Below are 13,567 nucleotides of genomic sequence, written 5' to 3'. Positions count from 1 at the left end.
AAATTTGTTCTTATACTGTAAATGTATCTGAAGACCTGCATCACATTGGGCTTGCGTCACGTACCTAACTTAAGTACTAGTTTTACCATTATCATTTTTAGATAGAACTGCACGTGCAGTACTAGGCCTAGTGTTGTGTACACATCATTGCATGTATGTCAGTTGGAATTATTTTGTGTTTAATTGGATTATATTTCATGAAGTTGGAGCTATGGCAGTCGGTAAGTACACGTTTTGGAATAGATTTGGGTAAAATAGTCTGAAATGCAACTGGTTAGGTTAAAGTTTAAAGGATCAAAGGTCATCCGATGCTGCAATAAGACGAATTTCACATTCTAAAGAGTTATCGCCCGTTATCGACGTTACATTCAGTTACAAAATACAGAATTTTTTTCTGAGAGGGAGGGGGGACTTCCAGACCAGAATTTTCTGAGAAGCAAATAAAAGGAGAAGTTATGGTGGTGTCTGTTTTCTAGGGTGGAGGGCATCCAAAGTCTTTTTTATATTATAGTCCTGCAAATTCGGGGGGGGGGGGGGGGCGGGGATCTCAAGATACACTTCCAGTCCCTGTAAACAGTAATGGCAAATGATCATGTGACTCCAAAATAGTAGGAAACTTTTTCCATTTGACAATACATAATTTTGCGCTTTTTGTGTTATTATGTTATGTAAATTTAATGGTATAAAGGTTTTGAACCCCCTGGAGGTCATCCCCACTCTCCTAATGATTCTAACTGGAAATGTTCACAATATGACTGCATTAAATGAAATAAAAGTGCATCAATGATAAGATTGCTTGACATTTCATTCATCAACCTATCCTCCTAGAATTAGGAATGAAAATCATTCAAAGAGATGGACCACATTAAAGTATTTGTATATAGGCTATTAACATATTTTTTTAAAAATGTAAAACAAGCAGTAGTTTGCATACATGTCATGAATATAAACAGGGGTCTGGGATGGGGTGAAGGGAAGTATCGAGTTCCTGTCTCTTTACGTCTTAATGGTTGAAAACTCCTAAAATGAATGTTGACCTCAAATCCGACTTGTCCTCATTATTTTTCAAGTGGGGGTGTCTTGAGTGAAAAATTCCTGAGAGGGATGTTTAACAACAAACAAACAATTAAATGACATAAAAACACAATATTGATTTGCGTTAAGAAATATGCAGGGGATTTTTTCCATCATAAATCTTCTTCTCAAGAACAGCAAGGGCATTATTGTCCCCCGTTTTGGGGGAAAGGGAGGGAAATTATACACTTATTTAATGACTACGAGGTAAACTGTGAGTCAAACTGTTGTCCCGAGGTAGTGGGGGAGACCTGGGAAACTGTTGCCCAAGGCCGAAGGCCAAGGGCAACAGTTTCCCAGGTCTCCCCCACGTACTACTGAGGGACAACAGTTTGACTGTTTCATCGAGTAGTCATTGAATAAGTGTTTTATTACCTAACCTACTATATAATTAATTAAATTGTAATAAAAACACACAAACAATCAATAAAAAGTTTTCACAATTGTTTATTCACATACTTGTCTATTAATTAGCTGAATACATAATATAAAGATCTTAAGCGACTAAATTAATATTTTTATTTTAAAGTAATACTAATAATAAATTTATTGTTTGTGTGTTTTGTTTAAATTTAATTCATTATAGAGCAGGTAAATAGTGATGTCGTGATCACCCTTACCGAAAATATTGCCTTCCTGCAAATATTTGCTGCAAGTCTGCAGCAAACATTGCTGCAAGCTTGCAGCAGACATTGCTGCAAGCTTGTGGCAATGTAGCCAAAGAAAGCATGACAATCTATACAAAGCCTTGGTGTTTGCAGCAAGTTAGCGGCAAGTCTGCAGCAAGCTTGCTGCAAACATTTTACCATGCAAATGAGGTTTGCTGCAAGTCTGCAGCAAACATTGGATTTTCCAAATAAGGGAACCTTGCTGCAAGCTTGCGGCAAACATTGCTGCAAGCCTGCCGCAAACATTGCTGCAAGCCTGCCGCAAACATTGCAGCAAGCTTGCAGCAAACATTGCTGCTAACTTGCAGCAAACAATTTCCTTATGGTTTTGGCACATTCCTTTGTACAAGCAGCAAGTTCACAGAAAGCCTTTGTCCTGACCTAAATCTGTTAAGTCTAGAGAAAATCCACCACACGTTTCTGAAAAGATGCAGTTTTATGAAGTTATGATAGGCCCTCTTTACGTTCCTAGACAAAGTTTTCATACCTTTTTAAACAGGTCTGGACGATTTCTAAATATGGAAGTCAAGAACGATAACCGTGAATTGCTATAAATACAAAGAATAAACAAGGCGCTGGTCCTTCTGACCAATCAGATAACAGCATTTAGACAAACCCATGAGAAAATAAATAAAACACGTGGTTATTAAGTTTTTTGCTTAAAAGATTTTTTTAGAACAAACTTTTTGCAAACTAAATGCGCATTTGGGAATAAAATAATATTTATGACAATTCTACCGTGAACAAACACGACTTGAAAGCTTAGAATACGTTTTAAGTGGGATAAAAAATCTCTCACTAGGAGGTAGCAATCCTAAAAGTTTAACGTACGTTAAAAATTTGATTTAAATACGGAAAATTTTCAGTTTTTATAGCTTGATATAAAAATCTTATCGAAAAGATATCAGTCTTTATTATTTTTTGAGTATTTCATTTTTTTTTAAATAAAATAGTCCATGCTTTTTCTGATATGCGAGGTAAGATATTGGGATAAAACGCATTCATGTATATTTACATTTTCTCCACTTTATAAGCCTTTCCCTATACCCATTTAAAGTCTGCATAGCTCAGTATTCGGCGCTCATGAAACCCGTGATGATTTAAAACTGTATGTGTATAGCCCATACGATAAACACTTGTGTGAGTTGATCATACACATGGAATTTAAGCATTATCGATGAAAATCGGACGGATAAGCAAAATTATATTTACCAACATATAATATATTCTGGTAAATGTTATAATTGAACTTGATAGGAACTTGCTGGTGCGATCTTTACCTGCGTATATTCTATCATACATTATTTTTTCTTTAGGGAAATAAAAATGTCAAGGTTGTTCACGGTAAAAATGTGGGGAAAACTTTATTCTTCAAAAATTTTCATCTTACTTCTACTGATTTTTTGTTGAAAAAATCTTTTTGAGGAAAAAAACAAAAGCACGTGTTATCTTTTTGTTCTTTTAAAATATGTTTTGGGGTGTGTAAAAATGCTGTTGTCTGATTGGTCAGAAAAATAATATCGTTTACTTGATGTCCATTTATAGCAACTTTCGGTTATCGTTCTTGACTTCCATATTTAGAAATCGTCCAGACCTGTTAAAATGAAAGTGCATGATAGCTTTTTATATGAACAGAACTTTAAGAACTTTACATATAATTTTTAATGAATATTTTTGTGATTACACATTTACTAATTAATTTGATAACATTTAACTGATTTGGGTCCATTAATACTTTTAAGAAGTATACATATGTGATATCAAAAAGAGGACTGAAATTCATAAGAAACAGATTTAGATTTGACATAGCATTTACACCAGTTACTCAAACGTGCTTTTAAGAAATATTCTTTCAAATATCAAAATAAATCAAAATCATTTCTTACCAATTAGATATCATTGATAGAATGAACACCTACATCCAGAGTTTGGCACTTTTAATCATTCAAATCGATGTATATTCCTACCAAAATACTGAAACATGTACAACTTCAATTCCAACATTTCAAAATGGCCAGTTTTGTGTTGACCCAGTACAATCTGCGTTTCATTGGCTGATTTGACTTGTTTACTGTTCTTGCGAACTTCCTGCAAACATTTGAATTGTGAAAAGTTTCCTGCGAACTTGCTGCGAAAATTAAATTGGCGTGTATGTTTCTTGCTATGTTCCTGCAAACATGTTGGGTTCCTGCGAATTTGCTGCAAGCTTGCAGCAATTGCTGCAATGTTTGCCGCAAGATCGCAGCTTAAGCGGCAATCATCTGCGAACAAGAAAATTTTCTTCCTGCGAACAATTTTGTTTGCTGCAAGCTTGCAGCAGACTTGCTGCAGGCCTGCAGCAAACATATCAGTTTGGTAAGGGCATCAAAACGCTTGAATATCACAATGACGCTTTAACCAGTCAACAGTTCATTCTGTGGACCGGTCAACAGTTCACTGTTTCATGATCACGCAAAAACATAAAGTAAACCGTGAAACAGTTCAAAATGCCTAATTATAATTTAGATAGTAAGTTAGGTAATAATAAATCTTATTTGTCTGTCAGTTTGGCCATCTTTGACAGTATGTGCATCTGTCACAATAAATTTAACCTTGATCATAACTTTTGAATAATATGAGATAGGGCTTTTATATTTCACATGTATACATTACCACAAAACTTTCTAAATGTACTATGATTTTTTAACCCAAGTGAGACCTTGACCTCAAACTTTTACCTACTTTCCAAAAAATAACATTTTAAATTAATCATTTTGAAAGAGAAAAGATATGGCATTTAAATTATACATGTATATTACATGTGAAAAGACTTTTCTAAATATATCATGACTTTTGACTTTCTGATCTTGACGTAGAAGTTTAACCTACTTTTCAAAAATATTATATTATATATTTATATATATATATATATAACTTTTGATTGAAAAGAGATGGGTCTTTCATATTTGACATGTACTTTACCTGCAACAAAATATTTCGAGCATGCGATGATTTCCCCCCTTTGACCTAATTTTCATAAAGTGACATATGATAGGGATGCATATTTGATACACAATCTGCCATAAATTATGGCATCCCATTCACTTAAACACAGAAAGCAAAGGACCACAATTCTTTGAATTTGCATGTATAATCTTGATATGGAAACAATTCCTCATATAATGTATATTCAAGTTTTTTATGCTACGCCATGATTAGGAATACATGTATTAGTTTTTGTCATGTCCGTCCTCCACCCTTCCATCTGTCTATTTCCATCGAGCTCAAAGAAATTACTTTCTAGATATTTTATCAAAGTTCATATGCTGATGCATATACTGATGTAAACTATCCAACTGTGGCAATATTTTTTATGCGCCCGGATCGATAGATCCCGGGCATATATTGTTTTTGTCCTGTCTGTTTGTCTGTTTATCTGTTTGTCTGTTTGTCTGTTGTCAACTTTAACTTTGGCCATAACTTTTGAACAATAAGAGATAGAGACTTCATATTTGGTATGCATACTCCACTATTTAAGTCCTTTCAAATGACATCAAGGTCAATAACCTTGTGACCTTGACTGTGACCTATATGCTAAAAATAGTTTTTTCCACTGTTTGTCATAACTTTTTAACCATAGGAGATAGGGACTTGATATTTGGTATGCATACTCCTCTAATAAAGCCCTTTCAGTTGACAACAAGGTCAATGATCTTGTGACCTTGACTGTGACTTATATGCTAAAAATAGCTTTTTACACTTTTTGCCATAACTTTTGAACCATAGTAGATAGGGACTTCATATTTGGGATGCATACTCCACTGATTAAGTTCTTTCAAATGACACCACGGCCAGTGACCTTGTGACCTTGACTGTGACCAATATGCTAAAAATATATTTTTTGAACTTTGTTTCCGCCGGGCGCATAGTGTTTCACAAACACATCTTGTTTACCTTTACTTTCCTTTGACCTTTACTTAACTTTTCTTTTAACACCACGGCCAGTGACCTTGTGACCTTGACTGTGACCAATATGCTAAAAATATATTTTTTGTGATCTTGACATCACTGTCTTAGACTAGATCAGTTTTGAATAAACAGTTCAAGATATATTAATCAAACTTCATATGCTAATACATACTGATGAGAGCTATTATTGCATTAACTTATTTTGACCTTGAATTTTCTTTTGACCTTGACCTCACTTTTTAAAATATGTGTTTATCTAAGTTTCAAATAAACCATTAATTATATTTTTATCAAAATTCATTTGATAATAGTAAATTCACACTGATGTAAGCTTTTCAGCTAGAACAACATTTTGACCACAACCTTTCCTTTGACTTCTCTTTTCTTAAAACAAAGTGTTAAGCTCACTTTTATTAAATCATTAAAGATATTTTTATCAAACATAATAAGCTAATATGTATTAGTGAGAGCTATTCAGTGCATCAAAAACTTCATCTTGCACATTCCTGTGACCTTGACCTCCCTCCTCTTTAATATGTATTTTGCTTAGTTTTTAAGAAATAATTTAAGACATCTTTATGTTTAACATGCACTTATACATAATTTGATGAGAATTTATTATCTATATGTATCCAATTTATTTATATTTTAGTTTCAATTCTGAAAAAAAAAACTGTTTAAGATATTTTCATCAAACTTTATACACAAATACAAATTTTAGTTTTTAGTTTTTAGCTCACCTGAGCTGAAGGCTCAAGTGAGCTTTTCTGATCATATTTTGTCCGGCGTCCGTCTGTCTGTCTAGCTGTCTGTAAACTTTTCACATTTTCGACTTCTTCTCAAGAACCACTGGGCCATTTCAACCAAACTTGCCACAAAGCATCCTTGGGTGAAGGGGATTCAAGTTTTTTCAAATGAAGGGCCATGCCCTCATTCAAGGGGAGATAATTGGGAATTAATGAAAATTTGGTGGCATGTTTTAAAAATCTTCTTCTCAAGAACCACTATGCCAGGAAAGATGAAACTTATGGGTTAACATCCTCAGGTAGTGAATATTCAAATGTGTTCAAATCATGACCCCCGGGTTAAGGGCAGGGCCAAAATGGCCGACTAAAGTTTTATATAGAAATATATTGAAAAATTCTTTAAAAATCTTCTTCTCAAGAACCACTGTGCCAGGAAAGATGAAACTTATGGAGTAACATCCTCAGATAGTGTAGATTCAAGTTTGTTCAAATCATGACCCCCGGGGGTAGGGCAGGGCCAAAATGGCTGATCAAAGTTTTACATAGAAATATATAGGAAAATTCTTTAAAAATCTTCTTCTCAAGAATGACAAAGCCATAATTCATCAAATTTATATGGAAGCATCCTCAGGTAGTGAAGATTCAAGTTTGTTCAAATCATGACCCTGGGGGTAGGGCGGGGCCAAAAAGGCCGACCAAAGTTTTACATAGAAATTTATGGGAAAATTCTTTAAAAATCTTCTTCTCAAGAATGACAAATCCATAATTCATCATATTTATATGGAAGCATCTTCAGGTAGTGTAGATTCAAAAATTTGTACAAATCATGACCCCAGGGGGTAGGGTGGGGCCAAAATGGCCGACCAAAGTTTTACATAGAAATATATGGAAAATTCTTTGAAGAAAAGCAAATCCATGATTGATCATGGGATTACTTTTGGATTTTAACTTTTCAATTATAAACCAATTTCTACTTTTTCTTAGCTTCAGTACTCAGGTGAGCGATGTGGCCCATGGGCCTCTTGTTTAATGTACCATTAGTAATACACATCTGGCGGAACATTCATGTCCTATAGACATATTTCTAGTTTTTCAAATCATCACCTCAGGCTAGGGTCAGGCCACAATTAGGGATCAAAGTTTTTTTTAGGAATAAAAGGAAACACATCTTTAAAGTTCTTCTTTTCAGGAACACCAAGAGCATGATTAATATGGAAATATTCTCAAGAGGTGTAGATTCAAGTTTGTACAAATCATGACCACCAGGGTTAGGGAGGTGCCATATTATTCCAGCCTCTTTTTGCCATCCATATGAAAATTCAAATTTTGAAACCATTTTACACATACACAAAACAAACCAATCATTTTCTAAATGATCATGGTTTAAAGCTATTGCAGCATAAGATATTAGGGAAGTTCTTGAAAGCAGGGTGATTAAACATGTCAAATATATGTAAAAAAAAATATATATAAAAATTCTACCTCGATTTGATCCCCATCCCCCCACCCCCCGGGCAAAATGAAAATTCCGAAACCTTACTGCACATCTACATGACACCACCAACCATCTCTTAAAATATGATAAGGCTGCTGAGTAAAATGTAGAAGGAGTTCAGGGAAGAAGGGGCTTTTTGTATAAAAAACATCATTTTTCGACCCCCATTTGATCCCCCGGGGTAAAATCAAAATTCCGAAACCTTACTGCACATCTACATGACACCACCAACCATCTCTCAAAAGATGATTAGGCTGCTGAGTAAAATGTAGAAGGAGTTCAGAGAAGAAGGGGCTTTTTGTATAAAAAACGTCATTTTTCGACCCCCATTTGATCCCCCGGGGCAAAATCAAAATTCCGAAACCTTACTGCACATCTACATGACACCACCAACCATCTCTCAAAAGATGATTAGGCTGCTGAGTAAAATGTAGAAGGAGTTCAGGGAAGAAGGGGCTTTTTGTATAAAAAAACGTCATTTTTCGACCCCCATTTGATCCCCCGGGGCAAAATCAAAATTCCGAAACCTTACTGCACATCTACATGACACCACCAACCATCTCTCAAAAGATGATTAGGCTGCTGAGTAAAATATAGAAGGAGTTCAGAGAAGAAGGGGCTTTTTGTATAAAAAACATCATTTTTCGACCCCCATTTGATCCCCCGGGGTAAAATCAAAATTCCGAAACCTTACTGCACATCTACATGACACCACCAACCATCTCTCAAAAGATGATTAGGCTGCTGAGTAAAATGTAGAAGGAGTTCAGGGAAGAAGGGGCTTTTTGTATAAAAAACGTCATTTTTCGACCCCCATTTGATCCCCCGGGGCAAAATCAAAATTCCGAAACCTTACTGCACATCTACATGACACCACCAACCATCTCTCAAAAGATGATTAGGCTGCTGAGTAAAATGTAGAAGGAGTTCAGGGAAGAAGGGGCTTTTTGTATAAAAAACGTCATTTTTCGACCCCCATTTGATCCCCCGGGGCAAAATCAAAATTCCGAAATCTTACTGCACATCTACATGACACCACCAACCATCTCTCAAAAGATGATTAGGCTGCTGAGTAAAATGTAGAAGGAGTTCAGGGAAGAAGGGGCTTTTTGTATAAAAAACATCTTTTTTCGACCCCCATTTGATCCCCCGGGGCAAAATCAAAATTCCGAAACCTTACTGCACATCTACATGACACCACCAACCATCTCTCAAAAGATGATTAGGCTGCTGAGTAAAATGTAGAAGGAGTTCAGGGAAGAAGGGGCTTTTTGTATAAAAAACGTCATTTTTCGACCCCCATTTGATCCCCCGGGGCAAAATCAAAATTCCGAAATCTTACTGCACATCTACATGACACCACCAACCATCTCTCAAAAGATGATTAGGCTGCTGAGTAAAATGTAGAAGGAGTTCAGGGAAGAAGGGGCTTTTTGTATAAAAAACGTCATTTTTCGACCCCCATTTGATCCCCCGGGGCAAAATCAAAATTCCGAAACCTTACTGCACATCTACATGACACCCCCAACCATATCCCAAAGGATGATTAAGCTACTGTGAAAAATGTAGGAGGAGTTCAGGGAAGAAGGGGCTTTTTGTATAAAAAACGTCATTTTTCGACCCCCATTTGATCCCCCGGGGCAAAATCAAAATTCCGAAACCTTACTGCACATCTACATGACACCCCCAACCATCTCCCAAAGGATGATTAAGCTACTGTGAAAAATGTAGGAGGAGTTCAGGGAAGAAAGTGTGACAGACGGACGGACGGACGGACGGACGGACGGACGGACGGACGGACATGAGTAACAACAATATACCCGAACTTTCTTTCGAAAGTGCGGGTATAAAAATATTAAGTTTGCTTAATCTGTAAATTCACTATGTCCAAAACTGTATTTACCTCTGACATATTATAAACTTAGATATGTAACTTGCATTATGAACATCAATTTCATTGAATGATTTGCAAATTCTTGGGAACTAAAGTCAACAAAATTTTCACAGAATTGGACATATCTTTTTCCCCTGACAGTGCTTTACACATGGTGAAGCACATCCATTTTTAAAGCAAAAAAGTGAAATCTTACACTATGAATTTTCTAGGGGGATAAAAAAAAAATCTGTCACATGCTTGGCACAAGACCTATAAAGAATGTGTATATTTCACCAAAAAGTGAACAAAACAGCCGCGTGCCCTTTCATATTGGACATGTGACTTACAGAATTTTGTCATCAATTTTCAAGATAATTTCAGTCTTTTTTAAAAATTATACAGGATGAATCATAACGGTAAATTTTCTTTCTCACATGAGATCTATAATTATGAAAGGGCTTGAAAGAGGGGTTTTTTGGTTGTTGAAAAAAAAAACTCACGTACAAGAGCAAATAGAAGGAATATACTTAAATATTGAAGCAGCATACTTATGACAGTAATTAAAACCAATGGTCAACACTTAAGAGACAAATATTTAAATAAAGTTTTGTCTCTGTTACTATTTGCGAAAAACACACAAGATGCAAAATAAAACACAGACATTACAGTCATGCATAAAAATGATGACTTAAGGATTTGCTTTTATCAATTTATTTTTCTTGTAGAGAGATTTATTCTCCAACAACATCAAGGCATTAAGTGCCTACTATATTCAGTATATTGTTCCTCATACAGTAAAACCTATGAAAATACTTTGCTATATCTGTAATTCGTTAAATCCATATAAGGAATTCATCAGTTTATATAGTTGGGGATCCAAGATCACGTCGCTATATCCGTGAATTCACAATATCCGTGTTCATACTGAACGAGTTTTACTGTATGACATATAGTAGATAAATCCTTAATGAAATTGACAGAATTTAAAGATTTTGATCAGAATAAGAATTAAGCACTCATGATTCTTTTTGTTTTCTGATAGGTGTCAAAAACTAAGGTGCATTTTAAGGGACTCCGACCCTCAGCTAGGAAGGACAACTCGTTAATTTATAATTTAATTCAAAAAGTCTTTAAATGAAGCTTGAAAATTAAATCACATTAAGGAGGAACAGGACCTTGAGCTAAAAAAATTCCTGTCAATGAATTTTTTTCGTATTTTTTATATTATTAATCTGATATGTACTTAACATTTTAAACTGGTCCTGTCATGAGATTACTTGACTAATTTAAAAGATATCGCCTCACAAATATCACCCTGTATAGTGTTTGTATGGAGTTTCGATACTTCATGTTTACGGGTCTGTTACAGAGTCCATAATGCGATTTTTTGCGCACAAATAATAAATATGTTTGATAACACTATATACTCAAATATTTTAGAATATTCATAGTGTTTGAATTATCTGAAAGCATTTGTTTTAATTTCACATAGCATCTGAGTGGGATAATTTCTTAACTTTTCAAGGCAGCTTCAACAACAAAAACCTCATTTTGGAAAAAATTCTGTCAATAAATATTGCTAAATTTACGATTGAATGTCAGTCCTTCATCGTAATTATTAACTGCATAAATATCGAAGGGTGAAACTTACCTCAATATCGCACAGGACATCGTTGAATTAGACGTATGCATGATAAAAATGCTTCACGTTTGCATTTTCCGAGTGCGGGAAATCAATTGTGACGTCACACGAAAACATAAGCACGCAAAATTATCTAAATAGAGAGAATCTCTGCTACTAAGGCCACACCAATTCAATATCTTGGTCGCCGGACCCGCGCGCATGTAATTTATAACTTTCCAAAAAATAATATTAAAAAAGATTTCCCGCATCCGGAATTTTTTGTTCCATTTTCCGCATCATTTTCGACTCTTTACTTTTATTTTTTCATTCCAAGTCACGGTTGCATTTTAAATCAAGGCTTTCAAAAACGCACGTGTCTTTTTCTGAATTACACTGACCGTATCACAAATCTTTGGTGCCGGATTGTCAGTATTCTAGTGAGTTTAGCATAGAAATATATCAAGAATGCCTGTGCTCGTGGCAAAAATTAATGATCAGGAAGGAGGAGTTATTATGAAAAACACTGTTACAAATTTTACAAGGGGAAGTCAACGTTCTTCGAACTGTTTGAAAAATGTGTTTACTGTTTTTTTTTTTAAAAGACACTGATTCGATCGTTTAAATGCGTTTACGTGAAAACCAACAAGGCCAATTCATTCTTGCAGTCAATGCTGATATCAATGTTTCTGAAATATCTACTACACTTTCATGTAAGTTTGTGCAATTGATCACTACTCAAAAACTTACATTAACTTTGTATCTTTGTTTAAAGCATCTTATGTATATGAAATAATGCATTAAACTGCCATGTGTACCATACAGAAGTGTTTTTCACAAGCTTAATGAAATAGATATTATAAAAAATTAAGAAGCAGAGATATTATGTCAAATGAAATGTTAATTGCATTCCTTTTTACAATTGTCATGTAAGGGCATAACTTTGTAAAATCTTATTTGAATCTGACTTTTCATAAAACATTTAATAGGTGTATGGAAAAGACACAGATGATAGAAAAACAGGGAAATGTTGAAGACCCAGAAGTTTGAGATATTATTGTATGTGGAGAGTGGTCAAAACACAGATGTGTCCACACTTTAGTGAAAAAAAGGTAAGTAGACGGGATGTTTCATTATCTGTTTATGGTTTGAATTGCAGTTTCAGATACCTACAAGCTTAAATTTATTTTAGATTGATATATTGTGAGACTGCTTTTTCATAATGGAAAGTTATTGCAGGAGGAGCTATTAATTCGTTTCAAAGAGGATCATTAGTATACCTGGTACCAGAGGACATAGAGGATCCAGAAATAGTAGTCAAGGAGGTCACAAACTGCACAGTTATTTTTCAACTACTTCAAAGCACTACCTCCCACCTGTGTGTGTCCATTGCTGAAGTACTGAACATCTTCTGGATGATACAGACTCTCATATTTCTGATCTTTATGAACAATATTCATTTATTCAAGCTTTATTTCAACTTTGTGAAAATATTCACAGAGACCATTCCCATAGGGGAAAAATATTCTGCCCAAAAGGTGTAAAAGATAAAATGTTATGATTGGACATTTACATGATGTGTGATTCCTACTTGAATCACTATGAATTGAAATAAACAGGTTTTTAAAAAATAAAATATTATCGCTCGCCTCATTTAATTCTATACCGCTCCTCCGTTTTTAAATTTCAGCCTTTTAATTTTAAAATTTTCAAATCGCTCGTTCACCCCAATTTTTTCTGTCAAAAATCCGAAGACCAAGAAATTAAATTGGTGTGGCCTAAACATGAAAAAATATTAATTTAAAAAATCTGCTTCAGAAATGTATCACAATACATTGACTGTGACCTGTTTATTATGAAATAAAATTGATCATGACGGGTGCACTAATGTGTACTTGATCTCGCTGCACTGAGAATTCAACACTACGTCTATAGGCCGGTTTACACTATGCATCTTGACACATGCATCTTGGATGCATGTGTCAAGATTCACAGTGTAAAAGCCCCTTGTGTCAAATTAAATGGGTGTTGCATCTTGAACGATGGAATAGAACTTGTTCTATTCCGTGCTTCAAGATGCATGGAACTGACCAATGAAAAGAAAGGTCAGAGTTGATATTGAATCATGAGCCTTATTTT

General features: G+C 34.8%; 1 protein-coding gene across 1 annotated transcript in view; it reads right to left on the bottom strand.

The window, feature by feature from the left end:
* LOC134259403 (uncharacterized) overlaps nucleotides 1-13,567 on the bottom strand; it is a 76,133-nt gene that overhangs the window by 37,016 nt on the left and 25,550 nt on the right. The gene's annotated exons all lie outside the window — the stretch shown is intronic.

The sequence above is a fragment of the Saccostrea cucullata genome, unplaced genomic scaffold (genome assembly GCF_032062105.1).
Source record: "Saccostrea cucullata isolate Sc308-1 unplaced genomic scaffold, CSIRO_AGI_Scuc_v1 ctg1968, whole genome shotgun sequence".
Classification (NCBI taxonomy): domain Eukaryota; kingdom Metazoa; phylum Mollusca; class Bivalvia; order Ostreida; family Ostreidae; genus Saccostrea; species Saccostrea cuccullata.
This window is presented reverse-complemented; position numbering and strand designations above follow the sequence as displayed.